General features: G+C 37.0%; 1 protein-coding gene across 9 annotated transcripts in view; it reads right to left on the minus strand.

The window, feature by feature from the left end:
- MAP3K13 (mitogen-activated protein kinase kinase kinase 13) overlaps window positions 1-17,073 on the minus strand; it is a 182,404-nt gene that overhangs the window by 64,471 nt on the left and 100,860 nt on the right. Inside the window, exon 1 of one of the 9 annotated variants that reach the window (XM_079100609.1) lies at window positions 224-1,033. The exons of the other annotated variants lie outside the window; for them this stretch is intronic. The gene's annotated coding sequence lies outside the window, so the exon portion shown is untranslated. Of the gene's footprint in view, window positions 1-223; window positions 1,034-17,073 lie in introns of those variants that run through there. 9 annotated transcript variants of the gene reach the window in all.

The raw sequence follows: 17,073 nt of genomic DNA on the forward strand, positions 1-17,073 counted from the left end.
GCTGAACCAATTCACTTAAAATGTCTTTAAAAATAAGATACAAACATAGATGCCTTTAAATGTATAAATATTGAACTGGGCATGGTGGCACATGCCTGTAATCCCAGCTACCTGGAGGTTGAGGCGGGGGATAGCAAGTTCAAGGCCAGCTTGGGCCACAAAGTGAGACCTTGTCTCTAAATATGTATATAAATATTAAGAAGTATAAAATAATTATACAAACTTTTAAGAAAATAGGTTAAAAAAGTCTGCCTGGGGATACTGCTTGGGGATAGAATGCTTGTCTATCACGTGCAAGATCCCCAGTTCAATTACCAGTACAAAAAAGAAAAAAAAAAAGTTTGAATTCGTGAGTTGAGGATGCAGTAGAGAGTTTGCCCAGTGTGTGTGACCCTGGGTTCAATCTCCGGTACCACACACACACACAAACAAATCAACAGTGGTTATGCATATTTCCATAAATTTCTATAATTAGCATACATTATTTGTTTAATCAGAAATTTCAATCCAAATCTTTGTTGCTTTAAACATTTAAATGTATGAGTCAACTTTTCTACATTTGCAGAAATAAAAAATGATATGAAATTAAGAACACTGTCAGGAAATCATTGTCAGTATATGCTGTAAACAGGTTTAAGAATAATTATGAATTCAAAACAAAAAGAATTAAAAAGATAATGAGGAAATAAAAGTTCACAACTCCTCTTTGTGATTACCTTTTCTTCTAGTGAGAATCATATTCAAAATATAAAAGGTAAAACAATCATGACTAAAAAAAACTGAAATTCAAAACGGGTGATGAGATAATAAGAACATATGGAAGTGTTTTGATTAATTCAAGGTCTAAGGTCCAAATGAATTACATGCTAATGCACTAAAATGCCTGTATTTAGGATCCCCAAAACAAGCTTTTTTAAAGAATTAACTTTGAGAGCTGTGAGCATGTTATTCATGAAAAGCAGAAGGTAGAGAATTAAAAAAAAAAAAAAAAGGATTAGTGAATATATAGAACTGTGAACTCGGGTTGGCATCTGATAAAAGCATCAATTATTCATTAAATATCAAATTCCAAGGCTGGGGATATAGCTCAGTTGGTAGAGTGCTTGCCTTGCAAGCACAAGGCCCTCAGTTCAATCCCCAGCAACACACACACACACACACACACACACACACACACACACACACACAAAAAAAACACCTCAAATTCTACTTCCTTTCTTTTCATTTCCTGTTATTTTATGACTTTCCCCTCTCTGGAATTCTATGACTTTCCTCATTGTAAATAGTTTAGAGCAAGGATTGAAATAACAACTGAAATTATTTCTAAAATTATTTTTCAAAATTAAAAGTATTTTTAAAAATTTGGGCTAAATGCACATTTTAATGTTGCTTTGCAATCAATAAATAAATATTCAGATCCATGTACCTCATCTTGACAGCTATATTGCAAGGGCTTAGGAAAGCACAGGAGGAAGATAAACCTGGATTTAAATCCTAATCATTAATTTGACCTTAACTCTCTAAACTTCAGTTTCACTCCATAACAAATGGTAAGTGCAGAATCCACCTCATAGAGTAGATTGGATGATTACAGCAGATAATACTATACCACACCTGGTATAGAGTGAACCCTCAATATGTCAGCTATCCAAATCTTAAACAGAAAAACTAGAATCAACCGTTACATGTCAGCATGCTCAATATACATGTCACACCAAGGGGAATAAAAAGAAGGGCCAGGGGAAGACAAGATTTTCTTAAAGAAAGATGAACAAGAGAGAGAAACCTCAAATACATGCAACTTCTTTTTCATATAGCATTTCCTTTGTTTTTAACTATATCAATTATTTTTATATTCCAGGCTTTAGTAAATTGCAAAAAGAAGGAAAGCTCAAAACAGCTGCAATATTTGAAAGGATATTAATACTGTGTAGTTCTGTTATTTGGGAGGAGAAAAAATTCATTCCTATGTTTTTAACTTTGCTATGTTAAATTAGGAGATGATGTTATCGATTTAAGAAAATATCTCTAGGAAAACATCACTTATGCTTTAAAAGAAAGAGCAATTTGGACAGAAGAGAACCATTTCAGGGCTGCGTCCTCAGGGGTGATTTTGGAATTTTTTTCCCTAGAGATCTGCAGGTTTCCACACCAGGCTATCATCTATCAACGCATGAAGCCTGCCTGCCTTCTGGAGACGGCTACTTCTCCACTTGTGTGACCACCTTCCTGGTGCTTCTGTCTTCTGGCAGCTTACCTTTACTCTTCATAGGAAGACCATCAAGAAAAAGTCCAAGAAGTTTTCTGTGGCTCTAGGTCTAGAGAACTCTGTATAATAGCAACTCTTTCCAAGTTAGAAAAATCATTTAAAAAATATCCTTAGGCAACAAATTTATTATTATTGTAAAATTCGGGAACTCTGGATTCAAACTTCCTGGGCCCTCATACTGTTTCTGTCACAGGCAAGTTACTTATCTTGGTTCACTCTTTCCTTGTAGGGTTGTAACAAGCATTATGTGAGATAATACTTGCTGAGTGCTTAATCTACTATTGGTGTAGAGCAAGCACTCAATAAAAATTTGCTATTTATATTTTAATTAATAAACATTTGATTCTCAAATAAGAACATATATGCTTTACTATTATCTATATAATTAAAAGAGTAGCTCAAATGAGAACATAACTTTTAAAATAGATTTGTCCTTGGTTATTTTAGGGATATGACCATGGAAAAAAAAGCAACCTTAAAGTGGCCCCAAAGAATGGCTATTTCCTTAAAGAAAACCTTAGAAGATGGAAAGATCTCCCACGTTCTTGGATAGGCAGAATTAATATTGTCAAAATGGCCATACTACCAAAAGTGCTATACAGATTCCAATTAAAATTCCAATGATGTACCTCACAGAACTAGAGCAAGCAATCATGAAATTCATCTGGAAGAATAAGAAACCCAGAATAGCTAAAGCAATCCTTAGCAGGAAGAATGAAGCAGGGGGTATCGCAATAACAGAACTTCAACTATACTACAAAGCAATAGTAACAAAAAAGGCATCATATTGGCATCACAATAGACAGGTAGATCAATGTTACAGAATAGAGGACACAGACACAAACCCAAATAAATACAGTTTTTCATACTAGACAAAGGTGCCAAAAACATGCAATGGAGAAAAGATAGCCTCTTCAACAAATGGTGCTGGGAAAACTGGAAATCCATATGCAGCAGAATAAATTAAACCTCTAACTCTCACCCTGCACAAAACTCAACTTAAAATGGATCAAGGACCTTGGAATCAGACCAGAGACCCTGCATCTTATAGAAGAAAAAGTAGATCCAAATCTTCAACATGTTGGCTTAGGATCAGACTTCCTTAACAGGACTCCCATAGCACAAGAAATAAAAGCAAGAATCAGGCTATTTGCCTGCCTCTCGCCTGTCCATCACCTGCCTTACCCCTATCCATCACCCAACGCTCGAGGTTCACCTCCCGATCGACTGACAGCTGCCAGCAGATTGAACGCAGACCGCCAGTGGAGAACCAGCTGCCTGCTGCTGCCTGCAAGTTCACTGTTACAGTACCTGAAGGTTTGATTACACGTGGCTGCCGCCATTTTGAGACAACAGCCAGGTCCTGTAGGACCCCTGGCCGGACTGACCAAGTCCCGTCTCCAGGATCCCTCAGCCCAACCAATCACTCCCTGCCTCTGGGCCCTCACATCAACTGACTGCTCCCTGCCACCAGGACCCTCAGACCAACTGACTGTGCCCTATCACCGGGAACCCAGACCAACTGATTGCACCCGGCCTCCTGGATCCCACAACCACACCAAACACACCCAACCTCCAGGACCCCTGCCGGACCAACTGCATCCTGTCTCCAGGACCTCCAGCTGACCACGTCCACCCCTGAGCTGCAGCTCCCCATTTGCCAACACATTTGGAAGCCAGAGCAGCCATCTTGGATGATCCTGGAAGCCATAGCTCTGATCTTCGGGTGGGGCAAATCCCATCCTGAGACGCCTGCTGGAGGCTTGAAGCTCATTGTCAGGGGCTATTTGGTCTAGGATTGCATAGTGTCTGATTTGGGTACTGCTAATATTGATCTCCCCTTAAAGAAAGGGTTTTGGACACCTATAGGGCCACTATAAGCCTATAGGGGGAAATCTGCAATACCCCAGATCTGCAGCACTAGAGGGGAAGATACATGAACAACATGAAAAAACAAGGGAAGAAAATGATCCAAACAAATCTAGATTCTATAGTAACAGAATCCAATGACAGTATGTTAGAAGAAATGTCAGAAAAGGACTTCAGATTATACATGATTAAGATGATTTGCAAAGCAAAGGATGAGATAAGAGAGCAAATGCAGGCAATGAATGATAATACCAATAAGCTGAAAGAGCACCTGCAGGAAGCAAAAGATCATTTCAAAAAAGAGATAGAGATTCTCAAAAAAAACCAAATGGAAATCCTTGAAATGAAGGAGACAATAAACCAAATAAAAAACTCAATGGAAAGCATCACCAACAGACTAGACCACTTGGAAGACAGAACCTCAGACAATGAAGACAAAATATTTAATCTTGAAAATAAAGTCGCCCAAACAGAGAAGATGGTAAGAAATCATGAACAGAATCTCCAAGAACTATGGGACATCATGAAAAGACCAAATTTAAGAATTATTGGGATTGAGGAAGGCACAGAGATACAAACCAAAGGAATGAACAACCTATTCAATGAAATATCATCAGAAAATTTCCCAAACCTGAAGAATGAAATGGAAAATCAAATACAAGAGGCTTACAGAACACCACATGCACAGAATCACAACAGATCCACACCAAGGCACATTATAATAAAATGCCTAACATTCAAAATAAAGATAGGATTTTGAAAGCCACGAGAGAAAAGCATCAGATTACATATAGGGGGAGACCAATATGGATAGCAGCTGACTTCTCAACCCAGACTCTAAAAGATAGAAGGGCCTGGACCAACATATTTCAAGCTCTGAAAAAACATGGTTGCCAACCAAGAATCCTATACCCAGCAAAACTAACCTTCAGATTTGAAGATGAAATAAAATCCTTCCATGATAAACAACAGTTAAAAGAATTTACAAATAGAAAGCCTGCACTACAGAATGTTCTCAACAAAATATTCCATGAGGAGGAAATGAAAAACAACAATGGAGGTCAGCAAAGGGAGGAACTACCTTAGAGAAAAACCACTCAAAGGAGAAACCAAGCCAACTTAAAAACCAAAAATAAGCCAAATGACTGGGAATACAAATCATTTCTCAATAATAACCCTGAATGTTAATGGCCTAAACTCATCAATCAAAAGACATAGACTGGCAGAATGGATTAAAAAGAAAGACCCAACAATATGCTGCCGGCAAGAGACTCATCTCATAGAAAAAGACATCCACAGACTAAAGGTGATAGGATGGGAAAAAACCTACCACGCACATGGACTCAGTAAAAAAGCAGGGGTTTCCATCCTTATATCAGATAAAGTGGAATTCAAGCCAAAGTTAGTCAGAAGGGATAAAGAAGGACATTTCATACTGCTTAAGGGAACCATAAAGCAGGAAGACATAACGATAGTAAATATTTATGTCCCAAACAATGGTGCATCCCTGTACATCAAACAAATCCTCAATTTCAAGAATCACATAGACCACAACACAATAATTCTGGGCGACTTTAACGCACCGCTGTCACCACTAGATAGATCTTCCAAACAAAATCCAACCAAAGAAACCATAGAACTCAATAACACAATCAATAACCTAGACTTAATAGACATATATAGAATATTCCATCCATCAACGAGCGGATACACTTTCTTCTCAGCAGCACAATGTACCTTCTCGAAAATAGACCATATGTTATGCCACAAAGCAGCCCTTAGGAAATGCAAAAAAATAGAGATATTGCCTTGTGTTCTATCAGATCATAATGGACTGAGAGTAGAAATCAATGACAAAGTAAAAAAAGGAAATTACTCCAACACTTGGAGACTAAATAATATGTTATTGAATGAAACGTGGATAACAAAAAACATCAAGGAGGAGATTAAAAAATTCTTAGAGGTCAATGAGAATGATGATACAACATATCAAAATCTCTGGGACACTATGAAAGTGGTACTAAGAGGAAAATTCATTGCATGGAGCGCATTCCAGAAAAGAATGAAAAGTCAACAATGAAATGACCTAACATTACAGCTCAAAGCCCTAGAAAAAGAACAGAATAACAGCAAAAGTAGTAGAAGACAGGAAATAATTAAAATCAGAGCTGAAATCAATGAAATTGAAACAAAAGAAACCATTCAAAAAATTGACATAACAAAAAGTTGGTTCTTTGAGAAAGTAAACAAAATAGATAAACCCTTAGCCACACTAACAAAGAGGAGAGAAGACTCAAATTACTAAAATACATGATGCAAAAGGAAATACCACAACAGACACCACTGAGATATGGAACATAATGAGAAGCTACTTTGAAAATCTATATTCCAACAAAATAGAAAGTACCGAAGACATTGGCAAATTTCTAGAGACATATGCTCCTCCCAAACTGAACCAGGAGGACATACACGATATAAACAGATCAATACAAGCAATGAAATAGAAGAAGCCATTAAAAATCTACCATCCAAGAAAAGCCCAAGACCAGATGGATTCTCAGCCGAATTCTACAAGACCTTCAAAGAAGAACTCATTCCAATACTTCTCAAAGTATTCCAGGAAATAGAAAAGGAGGGTACCCTACCGAACTCATTCTATGAAGCTAATAACACCCTCATACCCAAACCAGGAAAAGACACATCAAGGAAAGAAAATTTTAGACCAAGCCAATCTCAAAAATCCAAAAGAGGAAAGATCTCACTGATAAGCGGATGATGACACTTAATGGGGGGTGGGAGTGGGACAAGAATGGAGGAAGGAGGGACTGTATAGAGGGAAAAGAGAGGTGGGAGGGGAGGGGTGGGAAGGAAAAAATAATGGAATGAATCAAACATCATTACTCTATGTAAATTTATGAATATGCAAATGGTATGCTGTTACTCCTTGTACAAACAGAAACAATATGTATCCCATTTGCTTACAATAAAAATAAATTTAAAAATAAAAATAAATAAAAAAAGAAAAAAAAATAAAATAAAAGCAAGAATCAACAACTGGGATAGATGCAAACTAAAAAGCTTTCTCTCAGCAAAGGTAACTATCAGTAATGTGAAGAGAGAGCCTACAGAGTGGGAGAAAATTTTTGCCACTCATACTTCAGATAGAGCACCAATTTCCAGAATATAAAAAGAACTCAAAAAACTCTACACCAAGAATATAAATAATCCAATCAACAAATGGGCTAAGTAAATGAACAGATACTTCACAGAAGATCTACAAGCAATCAACAGACATATGAAAAAATGTTCAACATCTCTAGTAATAAGAGAAATGCAAATCAAAACTACCCTAAGATTCCATCTCACCCCAATTAGAATAGCGATTATCAAGAATACAAGCAAAAAGAATGGAGGAAGGAAGGACTGTGTAGAGGGAAAAGAGGGGTTGGAGGGGTGGGGGGAAGGGAAAAAATAACAGAATGAATCAAACAACATTACCCTATGTAAATTTATGATTACACAAATGGTATGCCTTTACACCATGTACAGAGAAACAACATGTATCCCATTTGTTTACAATAAGAAAAAAAAGAATACAAGCAACAATAGGTGTTGGAGAGGATGTGGGGAAAAAGGTACACTCATACATTGCTGGTGGGGCTGCAAATTAGTGCAGTCACTCTGGAAAGCAGTGTGGAGATTCCTTAGAAAACTTGGAATGGACCCTCCATTTGACCCAGCTATCCCACTCCTTGGCCTATACCCAAAGGACTTAAAATCAGCATACTACAGAGATACAGCCACATCAATGTTCATAGCTGCTCAATTCCAATAGCCAGACTGTGGAACCAACCTAGATGCCCTTCAATTGATGAGTGGATAAAGAAACTGTGGTATATACATACAATGGAATATTACTCAGCCATAAAGAATGACAAAATTATGGCATTTGCAGACAAATGGATGAAATTGGAGAATATCATGCTAAGTGAGATAAGCCAATCTCAAAAAGCCGAAGGACAAATGATATCGCTAATAAGCGGATGATGACACATAATGGGGGATGGGAGGGAGGCAAGAATGGAGGAAGGAGGGACTGTATAGAGGGAAAAGAGGGGTGGGAGGGGTGGGGGGAGAGGAAAAAAATGACAGAATGAATCAAACACCATTACCTTATGTAAATGTATGATTATACAAATGGTATGCCTCTACTTCATGTACAAACAGAAAAACAAGTTGTACCCCATTTGTTTACAATAAAAGAAAAGAATGGCTATTTCCTTTTTTTAATGAAAAGACCATTTGTTTCCAAGTAGATTGATAGAGCAGGTTTCCTAGAAATAAGAAATACATGCAGGCCCTCAGACCATTCTGACCATTCTGATAGTCTCTATGCCTTGTTCAGTTTGAAAAAAGAATAATTGGAATTATAGATGCTGAAAGAATAGGTAATCTGCCTAACTGGGAGTAGGTACATTAGTAATTTGATCATGAAAATAAGGACATATTTAATAATTACTTATAGTAAGTGTCACATTAACATGTAACTATAATTACTTGTTAGATCACATATTTCTTTGTAGATGAGGTATGTTGCTAAAGAAAAAAATAAACAGAATCTAATTAGAGATTAATTCATATTCCAAATGTACTAAGGATTAAACTGAGGAAACTTTTTGAGCTGTACAGAATCATTTTTCTGAAGTCTTGTTGAACACTGTCTATATGATGCTTGAACAGCAGAAGTAGGTGCTATCACTTAAGTTACCATATGGGTTCCGGTCCTGGAGAGAAACAGATGGCACACTCAAATGGGGATTCAATAAAATACGAGAAAATAAAATAAGGAAAAGCAACAGGGATGTGCCCTAGAGCTAACAACAACCAGGACACTGTTAACTAGGCAAGGCAAAGAATGATTGCCAGGTATGGAGTGCATAGCTACAGAAGGCCATTCAACAAGAGTGTTGCGACCAAAGTGTGGTGACCTGAGGGGGAGGGAGACAGGGAAATTAATATTGAATCCAGACTTCACTTTCCTCTGTCCTCTGAGATGCTGCAGGTACTTTCCATTAGCTGAACAATGGTCCCATTAGAAAATCAGAGGGCAAAGAAGCCCATTGAGGCACTCCACATGCGTCAACTTCCAGAGACAGAGAACAGGGTGCACGAGAAGGACAGAAAGTGGAATCCATCTTAAGCACCACATCAGGAAACATCCTGGCCAAAGCTGCAAATATAACCTGCAGAGCTAAGCCCCTGCGACAAGGAGGTCTACCTCTGGCTTTCAGACCTTTTGGTTTGGTGAGAAAACTGTAACTCTGGTGTCAGTCATAGGCTTTAGAGACACTGGGTACCACTGAATAATCTGTTCCTCCTGACTGAGCTGAAGTATGGGGAATCTTTTCCCCTCTAAATACAGGAAATACTATTTATTACATTTGGGTCATTCATGTGTCTCAATACTATGTAGTACGCTCAAAAAGCATTTTTATCAATGAAACCTAAATGATATTCATATTATGTTAAACATTTACAGTGGAAACAGCTTGCTACACATGGGTTCTGAAAAATGGGAACAAGAAGTTTCCCTCAAAGGTTTTGTGTATTAAATGAGATCATAGATATGAAGGTGCTTTTCAAGTTATTAAATGGCATTCTGATGTGGGTTGTGCTATTAAAATAGATGCCAGCTCTAGGGAGGTGACAGATATGTGCTGCTTATCAAGAACTGGCTAGCTCTGCTGTCAGAACTTTATGACTTTGAGAAAGTGAGAAAGAAGGGAAAACTTTAAAATTGAAATTATATTATGAAAGTTCTCTTTTCCCATCGAATTCACTGTCAGTGTTTGGATTGTCTAATAAATATAAATAGTAAAATATATGAATAGAACACATTCTGCACTTTCATACTTTATAACCTCATTGCCAGTTTGATATATACAGCTGAACAGGGTTGGTAACAGATTTCAATGAGATATTTGAAAGTTCTCTCATAGCTACACAGTCTACACCCTGCTCCCTGGGTGAATCCCACATGTCCTTGGCAGACAAAGTGCCATCAGGGTCCTTCTGCCACCCTTTCATAGCTTCTGGTTTTGCATAGGAATGCTAGAATTATAGATTGTTCAGACAGGAAGGAGAAATGAATGGGCCACGACTTCTATTTTTCAGGAGAAACTTCTGATTCTCATAAGTTTGTGAATTTATTAAGGAGAATCAACGACTGTTCACCTCAGGATCTTTTGCTTCTTCTTTTCCTCCCTATTCAGCCCCAGCACCAAGTATAGGACCAGAGATAACATGATGCAATTCACCTTTTGGTTAATAAAACTTTACACAAACACATAGCAATGCTATAACAACATATTAATGACAATAGCTAAATTTACTGAGATTATGTGCCACCCCTGCCTTAACACTTTTCATATGTTAATTTCTCCAGCCCTCACATTTGCCCTTTGAGAAAGGTACGGTTATTATCCCTGATAACAAATGCTGAGAAAACTGGGGCACGGAGAAAGTTTAAGTAATTCACTGACAGCTACTAAGTGGTGAATACAGGAGTTGAACCCAGTTCCACTCTAGCTCCTGAACCTGAGCCCAAGCCTAAGCCTAAACAGTTCTTAACCACATTCCACTACCAAGATCAAATTAAAAGAGATTTTTTTTTTTTCTTGCTTGTTTGTTAGGATTTTCCAAGAGTTCATAGCCAGGTGTCTAAAGTCATCAAAAGAGCCAGAGGAATAATTTTCAAATATCTGAATGGATTCAACAGTCATTTGAGGAGAATTTTAAATTGAAATTGGATTGCTACTATCATCATTCCTTGAAGTTCCTCATCACAGGACTAGTGTAGGTCAAAGCAGAAAACTAGGAGAGGTCTAGTGAAGGGAAAGGTGAATATGACCTGAGGTTTTTACCAAATCACCAGCAGCTCATGTCACTTCTCAGAGAACACTGTATTACAGATACTCAGGATAAAAGCTCCAGATAGAGCCCCAGGACTAAATCCAATGTCAAACTTAATAGAGATGTAATTAAAATTAGTGAGAGATCCTGTTGTTTTAGACTTTTACATTCTTCCTTACTTAACATTGCTTTTGCTCGCAGAAGTATTTCTGAGTTTTAATTTTCAAAGTAGTGATTCAATCCAGATGATATCCTAGAAAACATACAATAGAACATTTTGAACTTTACCAAGAATAAAAATTTGAAATTGGCAAAGATCAATAATTTTTCACTTGTCTCATGTCATGGTTTTACAATGTGGATTTGACATTGTGCTATAGAGTAATCTGCATCTATTATTTAATTATTCTTTGGGGTAGTTTCCATTTCAACTCCCAATATATAGCTGAAATTTGCAGACTACTAGTGGATCTTTGATAAGTTCCAACTGTCCAAACTGAGTATGACAAGGAAGAACATCAATAAATATTAAATATTTATTCTAAGTGTTAAAAAACAATAATAAATATATAAAATAGTTCTAATGGAAAGAATAATAAGAATAATAATCTATGTGACAGCGAACAGTATGTAGTTCCTCAGTACAAAGACTAAGATTAGCAGACAATTTAAAAACGTATCTAGTTGCTTCCTGTATTGAAATTACAATTCAATTCATTACAAGTGCACATTCTTAATAAAAGTTTTCCTTAAAAGTCACATACAAACTTTTTTTTTGAAGTCAACATTTAAATATTACCAATAGAAGTCACTAATTGAAATATCACTGGTAAATCTATTTGCAAAGTGAAGAATCCTTCTAAAAGGCAAACAATTGCTTTATTGTTGCACTTGTTTGGTTAATTTGATTTTCTTCTTTTCCAGTGTCTGGGTATCAACATATAAACTTTTTTTTGAAGTCAACATTTAAATATTACCAATAGAAGTCACTATTTGGAAATAACATTGGTAAATCTATTTGCAAAGTAGAGAATCCTTCTAAAATGTGAAAGATTGCTTTATTGTTTCACTTGTTTGGTTAATTTGATTTTCTTTTGTTTCAGTGTCTGGTTATTAGTTGATTTATTAGTCACTAACTCTCAAAGAGCTTAGTAAATCTGCTGAGTAGTTAGTGTTTGTCATGGACTGGGATCAGAAAACCAAACCTGTTAGAACTGTGTATAAAATAATAGGTTCGCACAAATGCTTGAAAGCTCTTCCTATAAGTAAACTGGAGTTTCAGTTTGTTTGTTTCTTAAGAGGCAGGGTCTTGCCATGTTCCTGGGCTCAAGGGACCCTTCTGTCTCAAAATCTCCAGTAACTGGGACTGTAGGCTTATACTACTGTGCCCAGATAATTAAGCTATGAAGTTTTTGTACATGGACTTTACATGGACTTCATAACATCAATTTTGGTTATGTGAGAACATTTTCCCCCTTTATTTTCTGGTTTTTTTACTTGTATTACAAATAACTGATTGCAAATTCCTTTGTATGTACAAGGCTATTCTTAAAACAGCACGATCTACAATTCCAACATCTTGTAAACGGAGAACAAGAAAAGACAACTCCAAGAAGTCAGGAAATGTCAGTAACCCTGTTAGCCAAATACTTTGCTTCTGACAACATCTTTGAATGGGATATAATTTTTTGTGACTTCTACTTCCAAATGGAATGGGTATAACACAAACATCACCTGCTCTCCTTAGTAGTTCATTAAGGAATCTTATTCACATGTTGAACTTATTTTTTATATTAAACCTTCATGCCTTTATTTTATCACTAACACTTAAAATTATAAATGATCCCCAGATACAGCAGTCATGCTTATAATCCTGGCTACTTGGGAGATCGAGGCAGGAGGATGACAAATTAGGGTCCATCCTGGGTAACTTAGTGAGACCCTGTCTGAAAATAAAAAATACAAAGGGCTGGGAATGTAGTTCAGTAGTAGAGACTCCTGGGTTCCATTCGGAGTACACACACACACACACACACACACACACACACACACACACAATATCTTCAACAAGCATGTTTTTCTCACTAGATGAGAAGTTTATTGAGAGTACAGACTGTCTTACTGTTTTCCCCAGAATCTTCCATGGAATCAGGCATTAATATAAGGGTTCTATGAATTAATGAATTGAGGTTTAACAATATGTCTTTTCAAAATTTAAAAGTAACAAAATTTAAAAATTTGTCCCAAAATGGTTCATGTTTTCTTCTTGAGGTCTAGAATTCCAGAATTTGTGTACAATTATTTTATAAATGCCAATCTTCTTCCCCTCAACATTGATAAATCTTAAAAGTTCTGGCCTGTAATCCTAAGGCAGGACACCCTGATTGATCTCAATTGCCCTTTGCCTGATCTATCTCCAACTCTACTCCATCTTTCTGTAAGATGACCACCCAGAATTATGCTCCAAATGTCACTGCTCCCTGGTTATGGATTAAGGTGAGGACACTGTTTCCTATTTTACTGTTAGACCCTTTCTGATGATGGCCAGCATGGTTAGGAAGTTAGCCAAAAGAGTATACTGAGAAAAATAAATCCGTACAATCTACCATTCCTGCAAGGTTCCTTCCAGGGCTATAATATAGCAGACTGTAATGAAGTCTACTATATTATAAATAGTTGCTTTTCCCATGGCCATTACATTATGTTTATGATGCACTATAATTGGAAAGAATGTAGGTTTTCAAGTCAGGAAGAACTTATTTGATTCCTGGCTCTGCCACTTATCAGATATGAAATCTTCACAAGTTATATAAACATACTGAACACTAGTGAGTTTGTCATCATTTTGATGCTGTGACCAAAATACCCGACAAGAACAATTTAGAGAAAGAAAGTTTATTTTGGTTTACAGTTTCAGAGGTTCCGTACATGGCTGACTGACTCCTGCTCTGGGCTCAAGGTGAGGCAGAGCATCATGGCCAAGAGCACAGTGGAGGAAAGTTATCAGCTCATGGCCAGGAAGCAGAGAGAGAAGGGTGGACCTAGGAGGACAAGATCCAAACCCCAGGGGCACACCCCCAGTGATCCACCTTCTCCAGCCTTGCCTCATAGGCCTGGAGTTACTACCCAGCACAATAGTACTTTCAAATTAGGATGAACTGATTAGGTATAGCTTTTATAATCTAATCATCTCACTTCTGAATATTCTTGCATTAACATGGGAACTTTGGTGGGGCACATCATACTCAAACCATAACAACTACTTGCCTCACTTATACACAAGAGATGATAAACCTTCCGTTTGGGGTTGTTGTAGATGCAAATCAAGTGGATAGGCATTTTATTGAATGCTTACAATGAAGAAAACTACAAAATCTTCAAATGTTTTCTGTTGTCTTGTCATTTCTCACCTGAAATAAGTTTGATTTTCACATTACATTTCTACTTTCTGAATTTTTTCCTAAAACTACCAAATAAGATTTCTAATTAAATATGGCAGATTGAACATAAACATTTCATCTCTGTCTGCCCCCACACCAAACTCCATGCAGATGAATGTAAAGGAAACCAAAAATAAAAATCATGCAATAACATGGATGAATCCCAAGAGTCAAAGAGAAGAAGTTAAAAACAGCAAACACAAAAGGCTATATACTATATGGGTCAGAAACCAGAGCCATGGCTAGCAGCCACAAAGTAATGGAGAAGAGGGGACTGACTTGAGCTTTTCTTCCCTCAACTCCAATGTTGACACCAGAGAAAGGCACTCTGAAGGTCAAGTCCCCAAAGTGTCCTAAGCATGGGTAAAATCACCAGAAAACAATAACAGGATTCCAATGACATGGGTACTTTTCCTGACACCTTTACTAGGATGCCTTTGACAAAGTTGAGTTGTGTATGTTGTAGCAAACTTTGTTGCTATGCAATCACATTGTTTTATAGTTCTAACTTGCTATTTATGTGAATTAATTTTGTATTTGGAATCATTTAATACTTTGAGACAGAAGTATCTCAAGTGTATCTAAATGAAAATTAAAACTCAGGGTCTAGAGAATAAAATGAAGTGAAAGTTTAGTACAGTCAAGGTTACATGTCTTAAGAATCTGAAAGTTGGCTGAGGTTGTGGCTCAGTGGTAGAGCACTTGCCTAGCATGTGTGAGGCACTGGGTTCGATTATCAGCACCACATATAAATAAATGAATAAAATAAAGGCCCATCAACATCTTTAAAAATATATTGTATCCCATTTGTTTACAATAAAAATAAATTTTAAAAGAGAGAAAGAAAAAAAAAAAAGAATCTGAAACTCATCCTTAGAGATTCCCACTCCAGAATCAATGCTGGGTTAAGGGCCAAGATCCAGGTCTGGTGCTGGCAAAAAAAAATAGACATTAGGAAAATAGACATTACTTATATCCAGAGGTTTCACAAACAAATACATAATCAGCTCATGAAGCCTTTCTCTCGCTTAGCAAAGCAAATCAAATGAGAGCACCCTTCCATGTCATCTTTAGGGTCTCCTCTGTCTTATGATTTACTTTCCTTTCCTGGCATGCTTTTAATATCAACTTTTAACCTTATTTTGCTGGATAAAAGTTTTGTGGGAACATAGCCCACATCTCTTCTGGGATGATCCCAGAATATTTCTAACTTTCACCCAAAGGATTTTTCCACAGAGATCTTTTTTACTTGCTTAGCAGAAAAACAAACAGGTTCATTAATGAGTATTGCAATGGGGCACCCATTCAATCCCACTAAAAGGAATTGAACATCAAAATATGAAAATAAGCCAAGCATTATACCACATGCCTGTAGTCTCATTTACTGTGGAGGCTAAGGCAGGATTGTGTGAGTCCACAAGTTTGAGATCAGCCTAGGGGATGTAACAAGACCCCCACTTGAAGAAGAAGGAGGAGGAGGAGGAGGAGGAGGAGGAGAAGGAAAAAATGAGGAGGGAGAAGAAAAATAATAAAAGCAAATTGAATCATTATTAAAAACCAATGAAATCATAAAATCCTTATATCTAGTTTATTAAAAGGCCTCTTCTCATTATTACTGAAATGAAAAAAAGGTTAGAATCATTCAGGTCTTGAACTAAAATCTTGGAAATTAACCAATCTACAATACCTTGGACAACCCGGGCTTTGAGATTAATGGCTTTTCCTTTTATACTACATATGTCTAATCCCATTGGAAAAAATTAGAAGGCATGTTTGGCTACGATCACAGAAAAGCTTAAAGAATAGTCTCATTATTTTTAAATTCCAGTAGAGTCAGATTCTGATTTATTCTCTCTTTCTCTCCTTACAACTACAAGGGAATCAAGAAAAGACTCAAATGTCACAGTAGCTAGGATTAGTTTGAAAGTTTAAGTAGTAGAATAAAAATGCATTTGGCATACTTCTAAATATGCCTTGCGTGTTACTGGCTTTCTTTCAAGCCTCTTCTTGACATGGCAGGATAATTTAATTAAGGAAGGTGCTACAAAAAGAAAAGTTGAGAACAAAATTGCTAGCTAGCAATGGCTAAATTGAGAGTCAAATGGTACCTTGGGCTTCCTGTTTTTCTGACTTCAAACTGTTTTGAGTAATTTTTCTTGGCTATTCTGGGGCCTCCTACTTATGATACACTTCTGGAATTGGGCTCTCACTGTTCTTACACCTGGAGTAACAACGGTGTATAATTCTAGGGAGCTTCAATCCCACTGTCAGGTCTGCTTTTTAAATTTCCCTCTTGTATAAATGATTCTCAAAGTCAAAAGTATTTCCAACAAGATCAACTGATGTCAACTGGCTGTTTCACCTTAGGGGATTACAACCCCAGTTTCAAACACACAAAACAATCCCGTAAAGGGACTAAAGTAGTCCTTCCAATTCCCTCCTTCAGTAAACATGTATTGAACACGGGCCAGACATTGTGTTACAATGCCATTGATGATGAAATAGAAACTAATCAGACAGTTATACTCCATGGAGACACGGGCCAGACATTGTGTTACAATGCCATTGATGATGAAATAGAAA

This window comes from Sciurus vulgaris, assembly GCF_902686455.1.
Source record: "Sciurus vulgaris genome assembly, chromosome: 10".
Taxonomy (NCBI): Eukaryota; Metazoa; Chordata; class Mammalia; order Rodentia; family Sciuridae; genus Sciurus; species Sciurus vulgaris.